This window comes from Dermacentor albipictus, chromosome 4, assembly GCF_038994185.2.
Source record: "Dermacentor albipictus isolate Rhodes 1998 colony chromosome 4, USDA_Dalb.pri_finalv2, whole genome shotgun sequence".
NCBI lineage: Eukaryota > Metazoa > Arthropoda > Arachnida > Ixodida > Ixodidae > Dermacentor > Dermacentor albipictus.
In genome coordinates this window covers 135,718,695-135,742,586 of record NC_091824.1, presented here as the reverse complement: position 1 = coordinate 135,742,586, position 23,892 = coordinate 135,718,695, and the positions used below count along the sequence as shown (strand labels likewise).

Below are 23,892 nucleotides of genomic sequence, written 5' to 3'. Positions count from 1 at the left end.
TGTTGGCGTTCACCGTGCAGTACATTGAATGGCCAATATTCTTTTCTTTATAATGTCCACACCTGGTTCATTTTGTATGGGACCGAAGTACATTGCACCTGGATCTGCTGTTACATGTTCACATTTTCTTTTAATGTTGCAGCAGGTACAAAGTTTGCATATTCTGTGTTGAATATGATAAATTTAGTGCCAGGTAATTTGCAGAAGTTGACATTACAAATGCAAGCCCCACGCCACACAAAAGCAGGTCTGCAGTGCTCTCATGGCCTGTAGTACTGCACTGAACATACCAAGAACTGGGAAAATTGTAGAGATGTCTCAATGAGTAAAAGAGAGATGGCAACACTTGCAAACATAAGCATATGTTACCTAGCTTAAAGCATTGAGCAAGAAGAAAAGGGCTTAATATATACTGATGGGCTAGTTAGTGAGCCACGATACTGAAGCAGTAGTACCTGTGTATGGCCTTTTTATGTGTGCGTGAATGTGTCGGATATAAGTGCGCTGCTTCAATGTCAAGGAAAAGAGGATCCAAGGGCTCTAGTCCTCATCTTTCTCTCTGTTTTTTTTTTTTTAAATAGAACAACTGTCAATGAAGCCAGAGAAAATGGGAAATTAACTTTTTTTCAGTAACAGTTGAATTCCCCTGATGCTTTATCTGGCGCAGTGAAGAACCTGTGGCAAGTTCTCACTTCAACTACTTTCGTTTCTTATTTCTTTATTTTCTACATCTTATTTCTACTTCTACGTAATATTTTCTATTTTATTCCTACACATAACAGTAAGTTTCATTATGCTTTCTCGGTCTTCACTGTCTATTGTCTTGATATGGCTGTAGCTTTAAGCATATTCTAGAGTGTGAAGTGAACGTTCAGGTTTAGGAAGACCGTGTTCAAGTTACAGAAATATGCGAAGAAAAAAAGATAACTAGTACAATAATAATGAAGACGCATCTCGGCATTTGTTAACTGGCAGGACCTGCGTGTGCGCTTGCCGACACCCTCGATTGGGCTTGCTAGTAAGGCGTGTTTTTGTTTTAAAGGCGAAGCATTTGTTCCCGATAGAACTGCTAATATGCGTGGTCATGTCGAAACAAACGTGTTTGAAGCTCTCGGTGTATAAGCTAACACTGACAGACTCCACGTATGCCCCATTAATCGGAAAATTATTCGGACATTAATCCGCTGTTGGAAGTTGACCGACCAGGCCATGCAAAGCAGCACGCAGCTCTGTGGTAGCTCTTGAGGATGAGGCATCGAACATTCCATTAACAAAAGCCGGCAGTTCTCGAGCTTACTGCCAGAACGGCCCTCTAAAGCGCCAAGTACAAGGGCACCATTGTGGACAATTAAGGCTCCCGCGTTTAAATGTCTTTTGTTCTTCCTTTTAATCTTGTAGTGTTCTTATGTGGTAAGTGTCCGTATTTTTAGAATCCAATTGCGCCATTATCAATCCTGACCAGACGAACTTGCGTCATACCCTAGATTCCGCGTGTACACTGTTCACTTCAAGGTTATGCATGCTCAGCACGGGGTGGACTTCAGCCACGTGGCACTGCCCTCTACAGCGTAATAGATTTGGCACTACGCGAATCCAAATGGCAGGTGTCAAGGCCATATGTCTGCCAACTCGTGAAATGCTTGGCGGTGCAATCGTAGATACGGGTAAGAGGTCGTCTATGGCGAAGGCCAGCGGGACCGGGTGTAACATTTCGTCGCTGAACGTTTGCACCAGTCTTTCCCAACTAAAAGCAACTAGTAAATTCCTGAATTAAACTACGACAGATTGAAGGCTATAACCATATATGTAGCACTTCACTGTCGTCGGTGAAATTATTGTACCCTATTGACGTTGCGTATGAACTTCGTTGATGTTTCGTAACTTCCAGAGCCCTGCCGGAAATGAGCTGAAGATAACAGAAATGGGATATAACACACTGCCATCATTATAAGGTGATGTGATTCTCACTGAAAGAATTCTGGAGTTCTCACAACTTTAAGGCAGAATTGTGCAAATGCATATTGACAAATTACAAATGAATATCTTGCCTCTAATAAATATTTGTTCCTTTCGTAAAAGAACATACTTGGTAGTTCATATTCGGAACAGATCACTCTTGATCAACCTTGTTGGTTTGTTGTGATCATTATGAAGTAGTAATATCAACTGCATTCACTGCAATAATATTTGGTTCAGGTGTTCACAGGAGCCTCATCTACAGATCAGGAGTGTCTGTCTTTGTAGAGAGCGCTGTTCCTGGTATCTGCACCGAAATAGTTGCATTAACAAACTTACAGGCTTGGTATCGGAAACGCAACGCAGTGAAAACTTGTGAACAAAGTATTAGCGACCCTGCTTTTTGCAAGATTTTGAAAGGCGCGCGGCTGGCCACTTTGACCAATCGAAGCGCTCGTCGCATATGCAGCTGCCGACGCCAGGGCGGGGCGGCGCTGCAGTGTCTGTCATGGCGGCCGACCCGCGGAGCGAGGCAGGTTGGTTAGTTGGCAGCGCGGAGTACGCGGCCGAGTTCGTTAGACCTACTTTTGAGTTGTGTGAGTGCCGTTTCTTGTGAAACACGTTGTGGATTGCGCCGGAGGCATGGAGCAGAAGAGAACGGAGTGACTCGGTAAGTCGTTCTCTCTGAGAAAAAAAAAGTATTTCCAGGCGTACTTTTTTCGGGTTTGAAAACATCGTGGTCATTGATCTGCTAACCTGACCCATTATTGCACAGCACTGAATATAGATCAAAAGCACGTTCACGTTCGTGCAGATAGTTCTGCTTCTGCGCACGACTTGTAGCACAGTGCGACCAGTTGGGCACCTTACTCGAACCTTATAGTGATTAATTGTGGATATCGACGGGCTACTTGGCGAGCCGTACTGGACGGAGTGCGCGCACTATTTTCAAACATGGGATAACCGCGTGCGCTCGCGTTCAACTTTCCGTGTTCGTTGCCCTGCTTCAGGCAAACATCGGACTCCTTCACTTATTAATTTGACCCTTTTAAAACTTTTTATCGCTGCAGTAACTTGTTTTGACGGGGTCACGCTGCTGCTTCACGCAGCGACGTTCATTTGCCTCGATCAGTAAAAGATGAGTCGAAAGAATCGGTGTCACGGGTCACTTATCACAATGCATTTCTACTGTCCCGCGATCATGAACGGCGCATGATAGCCGAACTGTACATTATCTTGTTCAGTGATTACAAATTCGCGATCGCTGCTAGGCGTGGTGAGCCGGAGATGTTGACTCGGGATCCGTCGGTAATGTAGAGCTCTGCGGCGATTCTTTCCTTTTGCCTCAGCATTGCGCTCACGCGATACCGCTGGCACAAAGCTGATCCGCTCATCTCGCTCGTAATTAGTGGCGACGGCAGATTTTAGCGTGAAATGTTTAAACCGAGGGCATCTTCACAGTTTGTCGAGGAGCCTCTAGCACGCTTTTTTTGCCAGCGGCGCCACGGCTGGCTGTGCAACGTATTGTCGTCCGGAACTCGTTTCCGCCACAAGTGGGACATACGCCTGTGATGAGATGTCAGTGGATGACGGCGTCGCTGGATGATAATAACTGAAGGCCGTTTTGAGGAGATTGTGACGCCTGCTTTCAGTTCGCAAGTATACCACGCATGACAATAAGCCGGGATAGGCTATCTGGTCGACTGAGAGCTAAGCTTCGCGCGAAGTGCGGCGTGCATATTGGCGGACGTTTCCCTACCGCTGCGCTTTCGCTGATTTTGTTTTCTTTGTTGCCTGATTTGCGCATGCACTTACAAGCAAAATGAGTCCACAGTTGATGCAAAACGCAGTATACCCGCGCATGGTACCCACAGATGCAGTGTGTCACGTTTGTTCTCGCTTTCACGTTTGTGTAGACGCTTGCAGTCAAATTGAAACTGACGGGAACAGCTCATCCGGAGATCTCCCGTAACTAAAGTCAAACATGCCCCCATTTCCTTATTATTTAATTTTCTTTAATCCATCAACATGTGTAGGTGTTTCGACCAGTGGCGTAGCTAGGCCGTCTGGCACCCGGGGCCCATAGGTCTTCTGTCACCTACCCCCCCCTCCCCTGGGTGTAGTCGGCGGAAAGAGGGGTGTCTTCAGACGTACATGACCTCCCCCCCCTCCCACTGGCCCCTGGCACCCGGGGCCCACGGCCCCCCGGCCCCCCCTGTTGCTCCGCCACTGGTTTCGACGCTATGTAGAGGGTTCAATGACACTTCATTGAAGGTTACTTGATCCACCATTGTGTCACAGACGCTGACAGGTGGCCTGTCACTTGTGCCGACCGAGATTCGGTACTTGTCTCTTCTCACTGGAGGCGAGGAAAAGCAGGAACAATTGCGCTACGTTGTACGGGTGCCACTTGGCTTTCAGCGCATGTTCGAGGTACCGTTTCGGCTTGTTCACTGACGGCGGTGCCACATGGCGCTGCATCGAGTGCAGACGTAATAAAATGTTGCTGTGTATCGGCGTTCCTGCACTTCCGAACACTTTGACGCCGCGAATTCTCGGCCTTCCCCGTGTCTGTCACTTAACGTTCCTCGCATCGTGTTACACGATACCATACAGTTTCTTACAATAATTACTAAAGGGAGCTCTGGCGCTGCGGTCTTTCTGCTACCCTAGGAATGATGGTTAATACATGGATTTGTCTGAACTTGGGGCTTGGTGCTTCGTTTGTTACGCTTTAGCTGCCTTGAATGACCTAAATTTGAAAGCAATCTGTACTTTTATTTTTGTTAATGCTGAAGGCAGTAGAACATGCTACTACGTGTAATCGCTACTAATTGCAGTGATTGTACTTGTCCATGCGTCCGTGGCGTAATGGTCTCAATATCGAGCTTCTCTGCTAGAGGTCCGAAGTTCGCATCTTGCCGTCGGACAATTTTAGTAATGTTTATGAATTATTTATACCGCAGTAATTTCTTGAAACTGATCAGTTTGCCAAGTCACGAAGCCGTTCAAAGCTAGAAGGAACAAGTTTGGGCAAATCTATGTACTAGCCATCATTCCAACTAGAGCGTACTAGGTTAGGGCAGTAATCTAGTACACTCTAATTCCAACTCTATGATGAGTCCCAGTTGGCTGAACCGCGCGGCTAGCAGCTCCCGTCGACACTAGCGCTACAGTTCCCTCTAGTAATTGTACGAAACTACGGGACATGAACAGTGCAGATCACTGAACGTCGCACTTACCTGAGCACTTTGTGCTTGCGTGCAGAACCAAACGAAACTGCATTTGCGTTGCAGCTTCCAGCATTACTAAATCCCAACAATAACACGATTGGTGTTATATGAGACTTGAGTTGTCGTTCTTTTGAAAGTAACCATGGCAACAGCCTGTTTCACATGCAGGGTTCTTCCACTGCGTTATTTGTAGTACATGCGAACTTGGCGTACAAGCATGAATTACGGCGGTTGCGATAGTACCTAGTAGAATTTACCCTTAGCGTTTCATCCCGCTTCAGTAAAATCAGTGAAACAAACTAGAAACAGTTTTCGTGAAACGTTTGTCGTGTTCAAACTCGTTTCTCTGCAAAAAAAAAAAAAAAAAAGCAGGCGGATTACCGTGGCGTGACGTCTCTGACGATCCGCGTCTGTATTGGTTCCCCGTACACGCCGCGTGTGCGATTTTGCAGAGAAGTTCAGCGCTCCGAACATCGAAAAATCCCGCGCGCGAAGGGGACGACGGCTGATATTTGCCGTACTAGAAGATTCGCAAACGCGAAATTGCACCATCTGAAAGCCTGAACGCATGCGGGGGTGCGCTTGTAGCACATGTCGATCGTTCATTAAGATGTACGCGTGCTTGTTAAATTAATTCAATTCTGGGATTTTATGTGCCACAACCACGATCTGATTACGAGGAACGCCGTAGTGAGGGACTCCGGGTTAATTTTTGACCACTTGGGGCTCTTTAACGTGCACCCAATGCATGGCACGCGGTCGTTCTTGCATTTCGTCCCCATCGAAATGCGGTCCCCGCGGCCGGGATTTGATTTCGGGACCTCGTGCTTACCAGTGCCGGCGTGCTCGTGTCTTTTTGTTGATGTAACGAGGTTCGCTGTAGCGAGACATTTGACATTTCTCCGGTGGTGTTGAGAGCCAGTGAATAGCAGCGAAATGCGCATTAAGGCGATTGTAATGTCACAGCGTACTGAATTGGGCAACACAGTGAAGGGCATGCGCGGAGTCACGTGCTTCCTGATCTGGACGCGCAATCGAGTTGGCATTGTTAATAACTAAATTTGCGACGAAGCAAATCAAAGTATGGGAGAGGCAAACCGGAGATGAAGTCGAGTTAGGGATTCGAGACGACGGGGGCGGTACTGAGAAATGGATGTGGCATGTTCTTTGTGGAACGACGCTATCTCTTAGACTTTCTTCGTTTTCCTGTTTGGTTACTTGGACAAGACAGCGCTCTGATGCGCATAATGGTACAGCGATGCGAACTGAATGGGCAAGAAAGCAAATGAAGGTTAACAAAACTACCCAGAATCGCTTTAGCGGCAGGCAGTACTGAGAAACGTTTGTGGTATGTTGTTTGGATCCTACCGCGGAAGCTACCGTGTGGAGAAAGCCTGTTTCGAACAATTTCTTGTATATCCCGCGCACGAAACGGACACCGTCTGTAGCCAAAACTGAGAGCACGATACCCGAGAATATGATCTGAGTAATAAATGTTGCTGTATTCAATATGCATCGAAGATGCCGTTCTACGCAGCAGGCGGTAGTGTCCGTTCGTCTTCTGCGCATGCAGGCTAAGCCATTTCCGGGGCGTCTTCGGTCTGAAGACTTCCGGGCCCGGCAGCGACAACGGGGCGGTCTTTTAATTCCTTAATTGAGTAATATAGGACACGATCAGGGCGCCCGTTCCCTCTCCATCCCGACGCTACGCCCCGCTGTCGCCGGCAGGGCTCCCCCGCTTCCGCCGCAGTCGTTGCATTTGTCTATTTGTGTATATTTCGAGCAGTACAGGGGGTTGAAGAAGACGGTGGTGGAAATGTCACAGATGGATGGATGTTAGGAGCGGCCTCTTTGAAATGGGGTGGTGGTCATAGCCACCAATTGTTTTCTTTCTTTGTTTGCTGTAGTTCTCCTCATAGCTGTAACTGTAATAATGTCCACTTTCGACTAGTCGCTTCGTACAGGCGTTGTTTAAGACAGCAGTTAAGCCAGTGACTATATAACGAAGCCAGAGATTCACTTTTAAAGCCGCCTTCCACGGATTCCTCGGCACTTCCAGAGCGCGTTGAAATGACCAGTCGACTATCTCCATTATTTTACTTCTGAAGTGGTGCATTTCAATCTTTGAAATAAAGAACAACAGCAACCAAACAAAACACGGTAGAGTTATGACTGTATAGAGTTATCGTAGATCGCAGCGGCCGAGATTGCCAGAATCTAGTAAGGATAAGGAGCCCGCTTGTCGTCGCACTAAACGGGTGATGTTAATTGAGAGAGATGGAGATGCCTGTCATTTGACAATTCAGTTCGCGTCTGAATCGCTGTATAATGTCAAGTTTGTGCATGGGCGTGTTTCTCGGTTTAATAGGCTCATTCGTAGTTTTGACAATCGGATACACGGACCAATATCCTAGAAGCTTTCGCGCACTTCAATTATTGTCGGGTGGCTTGTGCGTAATTAGACGGCTCGTACGCGCTTCTCACCTCGATCGGGTGAGTCCGTCGTATTCGTGGAACAGATTTATTTCATCGTCGTCTGTCGCGCTCGACGGGGAGAGGAACGGCTGCCGAGGTGCGACAGCGGAAGAGCCGACGGGCCGCCCTGATTCAGCCTCGTGGGGGGAAGTGAACAGGAGACGTCGTCGGGGGACGCTTCCGTCCGGGTCCGATGAGACAGGCGCATCACGTGCGCCACGTGTAGTACACTGGGCTGCGCAGCCCGCCCGGCTGCTATCGGAGACGTCGTTACGGACGCGGAGCGGCCCAGCGCTATCGTCTCTGTTTGCTTGGCTCGAGCATCGATCCTCCTCCGCTGTCCCGAGATCGGTGCTCTCACCCCGATAAGGAATGCTGCGGAGTATATACGAGGAGCACGAGCTGCCGGATAGTCGGTCGGCGGTTTGCCGAACGAGCTCGTTAATGAAAAGCCGGGCATGGTGTTAGGCTGCTGAGCATGAGGTCGCGGGATCGAATCCCGGCCACGGCGGCCGCATTTCGATGGGGGCGAAATGCGAAAACACCCGTGTACTTAGATTTAAGTGCACGTTAAAGAACCCCAGGTGGTCAAAATTTCCGGAGTCCTCCACTACAGCGTGCCTCATAATCAGAAAGTGGTTTTGGCACGTAAAACCCCATAATTTAATTTTTAAAAGCCGGGCGATGGCACCGTAAGAACCGAATTTATATACGTATAGTTACCTGTTTAGTTATTTGGGACATACTGCCAGTCCCAGTAGGGATTACTGCAGGTAGCTGTACCATGCAGAATAAATGCCATCAGGCAGCACAGTAGTTTCACGAACATCCGGTAAGTGAACACTTGTAAAAGGCTAGAATAGAAATTAACGTATTTGGCAGAATATAAAACAGGGATTACGAAACAAAACAGTAACAACACACCAAAAGAGAACAACGATGGTATACAACTTATGAACATATAACAGAAATATGAAACCATCATTGCGTAAGCGAAGGAAGAAAAAAAGTAATACGAGAATTACACCTATTAACTTTTATTATTGGTTGAAATTTAACATATTAGTCAAATTGTTTCTGTATCTGTCACCGAGAAAGTGGTAATTACGGTCCAACAATGTGGTTAGAGATAGGTGTGGTTAGCGCACCAGGTCGCCAAGTGGCTGCAAAGCCACATACGACAACTATAGCGACACCACTTAGCAAATTTCTCTCGTGTGCATGTAAAAATCGTAACGCAGGCGTCAGCATACGATCGCGATGCGCGGGTCGCGATCGACTGTATCCGGACCGAGCTAAGTGGCGATCGAAAGTGCTTGTGTGACATCGATATAATTGATTGCTTCCAAGGTTGCACCACACGTCGAAGCCCTAATCAAGCAAACTAATATGTTTTCTGCCTCTATAGTGCATTCTTCCCGATTTGCTGCTCCTATTGGAGTTTTCCTGTTCGCTTTTCATTTACTTATTGTATTTCATGGCCCTGCAGACACTGCAGATAACAACGGAGCAAGAATTTCGGGGCGCGCGAGATTGGTGTATCGGTGATTTGTGCATGTTTGATTGTGAGTCATGTGATTATCTCTGTACTGTACAATCCGCAGTGGCTATGGGATCCGGTTACGCTTTTTTTTTGTCACTTGTTGCCGCAACACGTTTTTATCTCTCAGTGTTTCTAATTAAAGGAATGAAACCATGATTGAATACTTTTTTTTTTAATTTGAAGTGGAACCATTGAGGTGCCACACCGCCAACAAAATAGAAGAAGGAAACGTTGAAGACGCTTAAATAAAGAGAACATTGCTGTTTTTTTATGAAGCGAGAATCTGCAAGAAGGTAGTTACATCGTTTTTTGTGTGAAGCGCAAACCACATGGAGCGCATTTTCGACGTATCTTCGGCGTCGCGCCGCCTGGCGTCAGCTGGTCCATGTTACGTTGCTTGATAACTACGCTGTATAATCCTGACCGGGATGTGTGATGTGCGTCTCATGCTGTTGTTGATTAAAGCGTATACCCTTATACAGTACATCACCCTTACAACGCCCTTACGTGGTTTATGGGTGACGTTAAAATTGATGCGCATCTCGGCGCCGAAAAGGCGCCAGAGTTACGTACTCTGTATGGTTGTATCTCGATACTGGAACTGTTTGTTGTAGTTTTATTTATCTAGTTATTTACGAAATACTCTGACCCTTTACCGTAGGCTCCGAGACGAATGTGTATATTTGGGTATACGAAGTAATTAACACTAAGAAACACGACATAGGCATGATGCTCATACAAGCTGCTAGCAAATAAAGGCCTGACTTGAAGCGAGAACAATTATACGAGGAGAGAGGGGTTTGTGGGGACGCTAACGGACCTTGCACAACCATTATTGTAAATTTGGCTCGAACTACAAAGTTAAAGCAATCCATTATTTATAATACATAGTTCATAAATTAAGCGTCACGAAATGGGCTGAAGTTATCACATGCAGGGGGGTACCAAAAGAAACCATAGTTTCTTCAATATCTTCGTGCGGTACAGTACCTTAGCTTAAATAATTCCTGTCATTGGTACTTCTTAGGAAGTATTACAACGTGTGTAACTAGTCGTTTTATTGTTTATTTCGCAGGATACGTTATATTTCACGCGTGTCGTAGTTGTTTAAAGTGCAGGCCAGGCAGAGCGCCGTGAAACCTGCGCGTGCCTGAACGTACTTGTACAGGAATCCGGCGAACACGATGAAAGGAAGTCCCTACTGAGCGGCCGAGTCGTGACGGTGATTTCCTGCTAGGAAAATTCAGGCACCGTCGCTTACTAATCTCCGTAGGCAGAGCAGACAAACGAGAGCTGCTGGTTTATATTAATAGTATACTGACCTGATGGAAGTCCGGTTAACCTCTTTGCACTTTCCCTGTCCGCTTCTCCCCCCTCTCTCTCCATCGGTGTGCTAATTAATGATCCAGCCTTCACCGCTGCAAGCGAGGAGCCGTCGGTTGCAGGTTAGTTCAAGGCTCTGCAGCGCAATAAGTAACGCCCTCCCGGGCGTTATCTATTGCCTACCGAGGCGTCTGGTACACGCATTTGCCGCATGACTTACGCGATTTGTGCCCGCAAGCTTGACCGCGCAGCCGTGCTTTGCGTCCACTTCGATTAACGCGAAGAGAATTGTATATATAGAAGCGGCGCTCGGAGCCGCGGAGTCGGTATGTGCCTCTCATGAATATGATTTAAGATCGTATGGACGGATATTAATTAGGACTCGTCGTGGGTGTAGCCGCACCTTTCGGCTGTGAATTAACCCAGAAGCTTTCTAAACACGTTTCTTGGCGCACGCTGTTTCACGGCAAGTCTGCCAGCAGGAAACGTCGTATGCGGCCGCGCTGGGCGCCGCAAAATTTTGTCGACTTAGCTATGTGTGCGTGCATCTATGTGAAAGAAAGAAAGAAGCCTATAGATCCCGGCGCCGCTTTCAGCAGTGCGTATACCAGCTCACGGAACCAGCGCGTACAACGTTGACGCACCAGACGAAAGCGGTCTGCCTGATCCCAGAAAGTGTTCTTCGTCAAGCGATGCGCATTTGCAGCGTTTTCATTTTCTCTCTCTCTCTCTTTCCCCCCCCGTTTTCCCGTACATTTATGCTCAATTTTTCCTGTTCTTTCTTTTGTTTCTTCGCTGGCGTTCTCACTCGTCGGCGAGTGTCGGCGTCTTGGTCGTTCACCCCTGGACGCTAGCCAATGTCCCCAAGTCTGTCTCCCCGGCAACATCAGCAACGGTGGCTGCCGCCTTTGCTCCGCTTTCTTTCATCGTCTCTCTAAGTTGGCCGCGACTGTGTGTGCCGAAACCCTGCCCACGTGATCGTAAAAGGGGTGGGTGGGGGGCGAAACAACTTAACGAGAGACAGAGAGAGAAGAAGAGGGGACGTGGTAGTCGTAGTGCTGACGTCCGTCTCACATCGATCGAGAAACTTTGCAGCTCGACGATTTTGGTGCAGGCCCGGTTGCCTGCCGTATTCACACCTGCAATCGCATGTTCGAATCCTTGCCGCTTCTGCTGTTTTGCGGCGGTGAAGTATCAAAGTGCTCGTGCGCTGTAATTTCTTTGTTTAATGATTATACTGTATATAGTGCGTGCGTAGCAATGTACTGATGGAACTATTGCGGCTGAAGTGGGGGCGCTGCGGTTGATGCAGGGAGGACTTTGAAAGCGAAAGCGGCCACGCCCGATGAAAGGTCAAATGTCGCGGTATATCGCATCGTGGTTTGAGATGGAATAGTGAAACGGTTCGGGTTGCGTAGTGAGAACGCTGCAAAAAGGGAGTGGCTGGTAACTCTTTTATGAGAGAGTAGGGGCATGTCGATCCCGTATGTAAGACTTTTCGTACCTTCAGTAGGAAGTAGGTTCACCGGGCTCGGGCACAGGCATAAACGTCTCCAGATTTTATTAAATATGCGCCGTCCCTCTTTGGTAATGATCGCTGCCGTTGATAACCTGCAGTTAAATGTTGTTCTAGTAACTGCGTCGTAAGTTTGGTTAGGTTTTTGGTAACGTATCATGACCGCAGTAACTCTTAGCCTAGGTTCACCCAAACCGCGGTAGCAGCTTGTATAACGGTACTGTCCTGTGCGCACGCCTTTGTGTCATTCTTTCTAGTTTGTGGGTGATCAGATGGATCGAAATGCAACGATCATTCCGTATGACAGTCATGGGGCCTCGCAAGGCCCGTATGCTGTCGTCTGTGAAGCGTTCTTGCTTGCTTTTTCGATCCGTGACACAGTTCACTAGCCCATAATGCTGGGGCAAGAAAGTTATGACGTCCGCGTAACTCCCATTTACCTTCCTCCCTTCCCCTCCTCGCTTTCTTTTTCTCCAACATTACTTATTTGTTCTTTCTTCCGCATCGGTCAGATAAGTCAATCACTGAATCACTGAACTCTCTTTCGCTGCTGATTATATTGAAATGCTAGAACTGCGATGCCGAGAATGCACTAGCTGGGCTGAACAACACCGAGCGGCAAGTCCTTCTTACTGAAGTTGAAATATAACGCGAAGGCCCCCGTCTACACAGATGGACAGAGGCGCTTACAAATAATGCCACGCGAAAGTCACGCGAATGAGCTGAAAAGGAATAAGAACAGGCGACACTCTGTCGTGAGCGGTGTGACTCTGCGCTGCAGGCTGCGTATTCGGATTAATTGCTTTTTTTTTTTTTAGAAATGACAGTGTGGCCGTCGGTTTCATACCAGCTGCTCCTACTGCAGCGAGCGACACATCTGGTGCGCGGACGTATGTGTAGCGTGTACTGTTACAGTACCGCCACCATGCTATCCTGCGTTTTCGTCGATGTTGTCGCACTTCGTTGTTTCTACGTTTCCCGTTCCGCTTTTACTCCTGTCTGTGTTATCGCTAACGACTGACGTAGGCCGTTTATATATATTATGTACGGTAGCACATATTTCGTTAAACATCCTTATTGTTATTTCAGGAAAATTTGCCGCGATGCATATGTGTAATAAAATAAGATCAACTAAAACTACACAACTCTGTTTCGCTGATGTATACCGGTCGGAATAAAAACTTTTGAATACCGAGAATAGGGCACGGGTGTCTTGTTAAACAGCGCGAAACCAGACGAAGCATGCAAAAAAAGGAGACGTAGACAAGCGATTGTCTACGTTCCCCTATTCTTGCATACTTTGATTTCGCGCAGTTTAGCAAGATAGAACGCCTACGAGCTCAATACCCTATATACTGCTAGACACGGATGTGCCGAACGAGCAGGGGAGAAGCGCTATCGGTTGACAACATATCGCAAGCAAACCTACGTAGGCGAAAATAAATACGAAAGTAAATCTGTTCTCGTATTCAAATGATGGTTCACTGCCGCCGCTTTGTTTCTTTTTCTTCCTGTCTGTCTGTGTGCCTGCCCCTTGCACCTCTTTGTGTTCGTGCGTGTGTGCGTGCATGCTTCATATCAATTCTTTCAGTGCCCGTTGAGGCGTTACAGAAAGGAGTGGTTTTCAAAAGTGTAGACAAATCCGTGTCGTAAGATCAGCTTATAGCGCAGGCAATTAAGGAAATGCAGATTTGTACAACGTAACATCTTGAATGGGGAATTGAGCGTGGAATGTTTGCGGCTTAGTACACGTTTGATGACCTGTCTGCGTCATGAAGTTAACCGCACGCCTTTCCCGTTGTGTCTAAGTTAACCCTCGCCATGGTCGTTTCGTTCCTTAAACTGAAGAGGTTAAAACCTTTAACGTCATATACTTCTTTTTTTCTCGACGGGTATTTCCACGCATGGTTTTAAAAACCTACGCCGTCCGTTACCGTTTCGTCCTGCTTAGGTCTGGCATACCCTTACGCTTACCAACTCTCTATATTCCTCGAATAACCTATACGCTGCCCTCGTTAAGTACGTGAGTTTCTCGCCCGCTAGCGCAGGTCGTCGTCGTCGCTCGCGGTCCAATGCTGGGCAGCGAGCGTCGCGAGGGGGTCGAGAGTGGCAAGCGTGACGCTCGTGTTGCAACGAACAGCGACGCGCCAACCGCGCCAACTCGCGCGAACGTGATCGCGCGCAGCTCGGCTGAAATTCATGCGTGCTCGTGGCGCTGCCTCGCTTTCTCCGCTGGCGGCGGCGAATTCCGCGTCGGTGGCTCTGGAGCGCGTCCCGCCGTTGACCCGTGCCCGCACGACGTTGCTTCTCTTCCTCTCTCTCTCTCTGTACGTTCGAGACTGGCTCGTTCGCGCAGGCCGCGCACACTCTTCCCATCTGCGTGTGCGCAGGCATTGCTGCGTTCGTATGCGCGAACTTTACGCGGTGACCTTTCACGATCGCGGGCCACTTGCGCTTGCCGTCTCGGCCGCGTCTCGTTGTGTGGCGGTCACTTGTCATCTTCCTTTCTCTTTTTTTCATGTTTTTTGTTTTCTTTTTTTCCTTTTTACACGCGGCTCGTTCGCCTGGTTGCATTGTGCCTCGGGTGGAGTCTTGTTAGATTTATGAAGGCGGTTGGGCTGGTCGCCGCATATTCCAATGCTCTTAGAGAAAATTAAGCGCCGTAGGAGTCGACGGGTGAGAAGAAACAGACAAGGCCGGGGCGTTCATTTCAGCCGGCGTCAACCGATCACGCGGGGCAAGGTTTGTACGTTTACTCACTGCAGGCCTCATCAGTGCATCCGGCCGACCAGAAAGCGCTCCTATTGGCAATGTCTTCAAATATTGTGGGTCGGAAAGAGAAGTCTGGAAGGGGGAAGGGGACTGTGGCTTACTAGCCAAAGAGGAAGGGGGAAAAAATGCTACACCGAAATAAAAGGAGCTCGCTGGGAGGAAATGCCGATGGAGGTCCAGTTTCGCAGTGGAATGAAATGGCGGGCGACTCCTGTCTTTCTGAAATTGCTTGCGACTGTACACTTTATCGAGCATCTTTTTTCGTCGTCGTCTGGGCACGTCTGTATACCCTCTCTCTCCCTTCTCTTCCCCTTCTCCCTTCCCCCAGCGTAGGGTAGCCAACCCGACTCTTGACTGGTTAACGTCTCTGCCTTCCTTATATTCCTCTCTCTCTCTCTTTCTCTTTATTTTTCTTCGTCGCAGAGACAGCTCTTTAAATGCCGTTGATCAGAAAAAGCATGTTCACTGTCAAATATTTTTCGAGATAACTAATCTCTTTACGACTGAGTGCCAGTGAAGGTGGGCCTACGCACTTGTCGCCGGCTTTTTGGATGCAAGACGCTTGCCCACTTGCAACTGCCTATAGAGCCGTCTCAGGACACGTTTCCATTCCAAAGTTTCAAACTTCACTTACAGCGCATACATAGACAAGGGACCAAAACAACGACGAAGACAAGCGCGTTGTTTTGGTCCCTTGTCTGTGTATGCGCTGTAAGTGAAGTCTGAAACAATGGAATACCAACTAGCTCGTACCCAAACCTTGCTGCATTCAAACGTTGGCGTACATCTGAACATTCAAACGTTGGCGTGCATCTGAAGTTAGCGCCCTGTCCTGCGTGTTGTCTTTTCTCGCGCTCGATTTGCGCCTCGAGTCTCCCTCTGTGCGATGTCGGAACGAGAGCATGCGTTGCGCAAGTGTGAGTCGACGCGTAACGGTTCGGTTCGGATGGGCCGGATCGTGTGTCACTCGAGCCGAGAGGCCGGCATTCAGCGGCCTCCCTGCAATCGCAAAATTTAGCGCCCGAAGGTCGCAGCAGCCAGCGCCCCCCGCTTTCTTTCCGCATACTGCTGGCAAGGTGCACGGTTACGAGTTTGGTTATTTGTTAAAATAGAGGATGGCGTCGTTTCGGACGCTCGACCGGTTACGCACATTTATTTCAGCGAGCGTGTTCTGTTGCGGCAAGTTTATCGACCAATCGCTTTTAGTTGCCGGCCCGACTGAAGCGGAACGTGTATGCTGGAAACTATAGTAAGAAACGAGGAAGGGTGGCACATCGGGCTTTCTTTTCTATATTTTTTTGCGAGGCGTATAGCGCGAAGCAGTAAACACAGGACGACAGGCAACAGAAAAGTCATACTGTCGGTAACTTCTAGCGCTTTTAGCGCTTTTATTGCCCTTGCGAGTATAGTTATAGTAACGAGTATAGTTGACGGGCTTTTGTTTGCGCAAGCTGTCCACCCGCCTCGTCGAGTGCTATAGAGGCTCCCGCCAAGCGGCATGAGAAGCGAACAGCTGCATCGAACCAGCCGCCATTGTCGCAGTCATACGCCCACGCATCCTTTGGCCCGCCGCCACAACACTTTCCATTGTGCAGCTCCCTGTTTTTGTCCCGATAAGCGCGCGGAAAGGATGCGTATCGTGTGCCGGAACTTTTTATTATGAAGCGGTATGCGGTTGACTCAACAGAAAGCGTTAGTAATGATGTCGAGAGAACGTGGCAGACGTGAATATCGGTTCTATTTCATTGTCAATATGTGTGTGCCTGTGAGTGGTGGTTTAGTGCTACGGATTCGCATTATACTCGGAGACGTACTGTAGTACACTGGTGAAACAAATTTCTGTAGGATAGTTTGTGTCATTTACGTGATGATGGCTATTTTAGTATTATTACTTTTTGCGTTTGCGTGCTTTTATCATGAAATTGAGAAAGTTGTTTGTGGCGCCTGCTGCGAAACGCACGTGGATCTGATGGTGGGGTGTATTTGGCAGTGTATTTCGGAATGGGATTAGTGCAGCGAAATTTCGGACCGCGTATATAGCATACATTTAAAGCGGCCTCCGTGCAAAATTTTACTTTCGAAATACAAGTGGATGCGCCACGAAAATATCGCAAGAACAGGCGTTTCCAATACAGCGAGCTGTAGGCCAACGCCCGCCGGAAATGACGCAGAACCCAGAATGTTGAGATCCACCGCGGCTCCTCGGCGTAAGCTCCATGATTAAGCGGCGCCCACGGTGGGCTGTCTACGTCAGAGCCTATGTGCTGCGATTTGCGTCACGTCCGCTATATAGGTACCTGCGTCGTCGACTTAGATGCTTTTTAAAGTCTGTTAGTTGGAAAATCGCAGGATTGCGAGCCCTGCAGCTTTGTCATTGCTTCACTGATGTACGCAAACTCATTTGTAAATAATTTAGGCAAAGCAAAACTTCATTGCACTTGGTCCTTAAACTAAACTAGGGAGGAGCCATTGGCGATAATAGAGCACGAAGTGGCGGGATCGAATCCCGGCCACGGCGGCCGCATTTCGATGGGGGCGAAATGCGAAAACACCCGTGCACATAGATTTAGGTGCACGTTAAAGAACCCCAGGTGGTCGAAATTTCCGTAGTCCTCCACTACGACGTGCCTTATAATCAGAAAGTCGTTTTGGCACGTAAAACCGCATAATTTAATTTTAATTGGCGATAATACTTAACCCTTCAACAACAGAACAATGTAGCGAAACGGTAGCGAGCCTTTGACGATGCTTTGTTCCAAAAGGCAGTTCGCGTAACGGCGCATTATAACGTAACAGTTTGCATAGCGCGCGTAAGAGGCTTATCTTCTTCCGCTTCGCTTAAACTGCATTTCTTGCTTCATTCTTTATCCCCTGTTACGGTGCGCGGTCACGCCGTCCCGGTTCGTGCGACGTGGTCTTGCCCGCGTGGCGGGCGCAGCGCCACGAGCGCGCCCTGGTTTTTGATGTAGACGCGCACGCAAGTTCGGATCGACGACGGAATGCGGGCTTCGTTGAGCATTGCGAGAACGCGCGTGGGGAGAAAGTAATTAGATGCGGCAAGCTCCGCTCGGTGGAAAAGCCTTGCCTCCTCACTTTCATGCGATGACGTTATTACTCTTCCCGACCCTGCCGAGCAACGTGCGCGGCCGCCGCAACTTACCTTTGCCCTCCTCCTCCTCCTCCTCCTCCTCCTCCTCCTCCTCCTCCTCCTCCTCCTCCTTCCCTTCTTTTCCCATTTTCTTCCCCCAACACCACGGTTGAGTTGTGTCCGCCAGTGTGTGAGACAGCTACTGTTTCTTTTCGGGAAGGGGGGCGGTGAGGAGGGGTGCTTCGTTGTTTGTTCTCTGCATATGTTTCCTTCGAACAGTTCCTCTTGCCTTTACCCGCCGTGGTTGCTCAGTGGCTATGGTGTTGGGCTGCTGAGCACGAGGTCGCGGGATCGAATCCCGGCCACGGCGGCCGCATTTCGATGGGGGCGAAATGCGAAAACACCCGTGTACTTAGATTTAGGTGCACGTTAAAGAACCCCAGGTGGTCAAAATTTCCGGAGTCCTCCACTACGGCGTGCCTCATAATCAGAAAATGGTTTTGGCACGTAAAACCCAAAATATTATTATTATTATCCTCTTGCCTTTACTGCCTGTACTGACGCACTTTTGCGAAGGTTCCTGGGATGAAAAAATTTGATTCAACCAAGCAAAAAAAAAAATTGTGGCGTTTTAGCGGTAAACGCGAGAGAAGTACGTTAGCATTACATCGTAACTCTTTGAGGTCCCGGACTCATGATTTAAACTGCGTTCTTCACCACATTGCAAAGTGTTGTTCAGGAGCTCACTCGACAGGCGTTCTCTCTCTCTCTCTCTCTCTCTCTCTCTCTCTCTCTCTCTCTATATATATATATATATATATATATATATATATATATATATATATATATATATATATATATATATATAAAGAGAGAGAGACGAGAGAGTTGGTGAGTGAGAGACGACGGTGTGCTACTGCCAAGGCCCTCGTTAAGTGTAAACGACGCATTACGGAGAGTACTCGAGCGGCGCCTGATGAGGTGGCAAACAGGATGTTATTAGGAGGGGGACGCTTATTTAAGGATTGCGCACCAAACGGGCGCTGTCGTGCGTGGGCGACGTGCAGCTACTGGCAGCGTGGCCGTCGGCGCAGTTGCATGAAGATTCGGCGCTGCGTCAAATAACATCGACTCGACTGCTCTTCCCCCCCCCCCCCCCTCGCGCCATCGGCCTTGAAGGAGGCCGCTGACGCGCGCACGCGCTACGGTCACCGAGCCCTGTGGCGCGATCGCCGTGGCTGTGTAGGCGACGTGCTGTGTCGATTACGACGCGCGATGTACTTTCTTTTACGCTTTGACAGTTGAGCCCAGCGTATAATTCGTTGATTTATTTTCAGCACAGCAAGATGAAAAAGATTACTAGCAGATGATAAGAGAGACTATGGCGGTAAGGTTTGTTTTTTCTTTTCACTAGAATAGATCGCCACGCGACTAGCGAACCCAGCGGGTGATATAATGCGTAGAAAGGAGGAGAGGTTGTCGAAGCAGCGTGTACGTTTGTGTGAGGCCTGCAGCTCCTCAGCGGGGCAAGGTGAAAGCGCAGAGACAAGGAAAGGTGACAGGTGACGGCGCAGTACCACGATTAAATGTATTTGCATTACTGTGAAATATACGTCTAACGCGGTATTTGCACTGTGCGCTCACTTTATAGTATACAGGAAGAAGTAATGTGTAGGTGATGCTGGCGATGATTGTTCTATAATGGCATACACTTTGAAACGGGACGGCGACAAGTAGTCACTTAACCTGCTAGAGCCAGTAAACTTTCATTAGATATTTAGCAGTCTAGCATTTTGTCTGTCCTTACTTTATGTTATACTTCTCTTCATTAAAGCCTCTATCTCTACACTATAAATTTAGTTGCTATAGCCTTTTAACGACCCGGCTCCACCTCTCGACTGCTGACCAGTTATAACGCTCCTATCAGCTTTGAACCCTAGCTCCTCTGGAAGGTGGGCGTTCCCTACAGTCCTGGCCGGGCGAATTTCTTGGCATTAGATTAAAATGCGCCAATCGCCTCCGAAATTTTGCTGCAGGTGACACGTGCCTCACCCTGTTGCGAACATTTGCTCCTGTATATGCACTGTAATTATTGGGGTCGGGCATGAAATATATGGTAGCTGGCCCATGCCTTCGTCCAACTCATCCACGCTGAGGACGTTGTTGAAGGCAGAGACTTGTTCTCATCGAGAACGAGGAATATGGGATTTATTTACACTATGTACATGAAGGGTGGAGGACGTTACAGTTCATCAGTCTAGCATGACACAAAGAGAATGCACACTGAATAGCCGACAACGGCTGCTTAAGTACACTCTGTCCTCCCTAGATCCCTAGGTGAGGGAAAACGACCGTTCAACCTTTGACCATTGGGAGCGTCCAAAGTCATCGTAGCCGACCCGCTTTTGAGGGAGAGGCTTCACACACTCACTTCCGCACAGGTTTAACTGAACACGCCGAGGTGAGAGGGTTTTCGCAGACAGAGGTCTTGGCCCGAGCAGGCGTCTCTGATGCCAGAGCTGAGCCCACAGACAGCGGCCGCCGCGTCTGTCCATTGACTGACGGCTTCTGGAGCCCGTGAGACCGCATCGCAAGACATCTTCCATGAGAACCTTTCGCAAAGAAGAATAAAAGGAACCAAGGAGCTTGACCCTTTTTTTTTTTTTTGATTAGAACAACCTCAACCCCACAGACAGTCGAGCCAAGGAAAGCTCAGGCAAAAAAACAGTGTTCTTCTTAATTGAAACGTCGAAATAATAAGAAGGAATGCGCTGGCTAGTAATCTGGCGCTGGGTAACACTATATCTAATACACAAGCACAAATAAATGCTAAGGCAAGCAGTACGGGAGGACAGCCGCCGCGGCAGCTCAGTGGTCGAGCGTCGCACGCGTTAATGCGGAAGGTTCGCCTCCCAGCTGCGTCCGCTTTTGTTTGCCTTTTCCTTATGCTTTTTCACTACGTTTAAGTAATAAAAAACATAATTTTCCCTATGCATAAAAGGTAGCATGGATTTCCACGCAGTATATTATCGGAATGAAATTACATATAAGCATGGAGGCCCTTTCCATGCAGATACTGCAAAAGTGACTGATAACATGTATTGTCATTGAGCCGTCGTTCATAGTGTTCAGGTTGATTTCGTTTGTCTCATTGTCTGTTGACTTCATCGGATCGTAGAGAGGGAGGGAAGAGAAGGCAGGGACATCGACTAGACTTTCTACTGGAAGGGAATGGGGGAGTGAAAGAGAGCGGAGACAGCAGTTCAGGTCAGTGACGCGCAACAGACTAGCCGCTGCATGTCTACAGTATAGAGCACTCAAGTCTGTCGCCTCCAGGTGCTCTGCGCAGAAGAGCTCGACCGTCCAGCTTCCTGGGCTGATGAGCTGTGAGGGCATCGGCTCCGAGGGCTTGTAGAAGGCCGTTCGGCCAGTCTGCTACACCAGGCGCACTGGGCAGTCTGGTGTTGTTTGTCGAAGCGGGAACAGTGGCATAGGGGATTATCGATAGATAAATAGAGTGAGTAAGTGGGAGTGAGAGAGAGAGTGAGTGAGTCAGTCAGTCTAATGAAAACTGGATAGGTTTGCCTGACAGGCTGCTCCAGGGGAATGCCATGACAAATTGATTGGTACAGAGAGGACATACGACATTTAGCACACAAATAACACACAAGCGCATCGGTCGATCGTCTCTTCACATCTGGACATGAGCGCATGTAGGTGAGTCAACCCTTGTGGCTGTAACTTTCGCAAGCACGTCGCGCGTTCTCCGTGGCATTTGTCATTTGTCGCCACAGTGTATCGGTCTTCCTCGTTCTGGCTCGCTCGCGAGAGCCCGTTTCGAGTCTCGAAACTCGTGCGCGGCGCAGACATTGGCCAACGAGCCAGCCAGCGTGAAAGGCGGACCGCCGTCACAGCAGCAGCAGCAGCAGCAGCAGCAGCAGCAGCAGCAGCAGCAGCAGCAGCAGCAGGAGCACCAGGAAGGCCGTGTGCCTCGCGTCGGGAAACGGCGCGCTTGTCTGGCTTGTCGCGAAGCGCACGTTCGCACGCGAAGTGGCCGCCCAGGGCCGAACTAGTTTCGCCTTGTCAAACGCGACCTTGGTGCCGGCTCGGCGCCGCCGCGGTGCTCTTGTTTCGCCCGTCGCGCCCCGGGGTCCGCGGCAGTGCGCTCTGTGTAGTCGCCGTCTCTCTGTAGTTGTGTGTAGCTGCGCGCGCACTCCGGTCTCGGACAGCGCTTTTTTATTGTCGCCGGCACGCTGTCAGGCCGAAGGACTCCGTGACTGAACAAGCAGGTGCTTCACTGTGACAGCGCGTTTCGTTTTCGTGCACGTACGCTGGCCTGTCTGTTACGAGGCCGCGTGTAGAACGGCGCAATTAAACGAAATTTGAAGTCTGAGTCATCGTGTTCTGGCGCAACGCGGCACGGTGATATCGCGGACAAAACGTAGCTCCCTAGTAAGCCCCCGCCCACATTTTATTCCCTCTCTTTAATTGGAAAATTGATTTGAATTTCAGAAGGACGGGCAGATATCCAGTCCGCGGAAGTTCGTTGTTTCCTGTAGCGCTGCAGTGCCCGCAGTGCGCCCGACGGCCGCAGTGCTGAAAAGGAATGTCGAATACAGAGTTCTCGCTGAGGGAGTCAAATCGACTCTGAATCTTCGCTTTCAGCTACCAACCCGAAGTTTTAATGATGCTGTTGTTTCTTTTTTTTTTTCTAAGAGTAGTGCCAACAAGCGCCGCGGAAGTATTTGCACTGTACAACCTCATTTGGCCGGGGTACTTTGACGGTTCCACTAATACTGTTCCATTACTATCCTTTTTCTCTTTAGGTTTTGCGAAATGTTTTGCGAAAATAGTGGGTGATAGGGAAGGAATAGAATCGAGGAATAGAATAAGGAATTCTTATTACTTTATACCTGTCGTGGCTTGCTTAACCGGCACATCGTGGCGTCTCTGTTCACTTCTCAGAAATACCTTATACCGATCTCTCTCATAACTCTCTCTATACCGATCTCTCTCATATATATATATATATATATATATATATATATATATATATATATATATATATATATATATATATATATATATATATATATATATATATATATATATATATATATATATATACAGTAAAAGCTCGTTAATTCGAACCGCAAGGGGAAGCCGCTTCAGTTCGAACTAACGAAAGTTCGAACTAACGAAAGTGAAGGAGAGCGACAGTACACTGCGATTTGGAAGCAGTAGCGAATGTCAGAAATTTGGCGTGTCAGAAAGTGATGGCGTGTGCCGTGGGCACACGCCATCTTCAAGTCGAAGCTCTGGGTCTGACTGTGCCACACCACCGATGTCCACCGAAACGAACGTTAGCCGAGGCTTAACACCATCACAATGAATTGCGACGGCCGATACCTCCTAAGCTGAAAACAGAGGTACACAACCGATGAAGACTGCCGAGACAAAGACGCCGAACATGTGAAGGTGGCGAAGGCCCTGATTCGTTGGTTCTTGATTGCAAGCGCAGCTGCGACGTACTTGATTCGCTGTGTTTTGGCGTTTGCCGTGCCAACTCGGCACAGCATTACCAGCTGTACAAGATTTGCAAAGCCTCCGAGATTCGCAACGGGCAAAAAGTCTCGGAGGTTACGTAGAACGGAGAGGCGGCAGCCGCCGCTGCCTTCTGGCTGACCCCGCGTCGGTTAGATTTTTTTCCGATTTTGCCTTCTCTCGCCGTCCTCTCCGTTTAGGAGGCAATACAACCTTGTGTGTAGGCAGTAAGCGCGTTTCTCTGGCCGTGTGCCAGGCGAGCGTAGTTCGAATTATCCGTGAGGGAGCCTTCTCGCGTTCGAATTAACGGACTTTTTTATACATAGACTTCTGTGGAGCTTGGCCGGACCAAATCGTACAGTTCGAATTATCCATAAATTCGAATTATTGAAGTTCGAATTAACGAGCTTTCACTGTATATATATATATATATATATATATA

The 23,892-nt window shown here is 48.5% G+C and overlaps 1 protein-coding gene across 1 annotated transcript in view; it reads left to right on the top strand.

Annotated features, from left to right (window-relative positions):
- The first annotated feature begins 2,451 nt into the window (after positions 1-2,451).
- CdGAPr (GTPase-activating protein CdGAPr) overlaps positions 2,452-23,892 on the top strand; it is a 310,559-nt gene continuing 289,118 nt past the window's right edge. The window contains exon 1 of the mRNA XM_065427287.2: positions 2,452-2,626. The gene's annotated coding sequence lies outside the window, so the exon portion shown is untranslated. The remainder of the gene's footprint in view (positions 2,627-23,892) is intronic.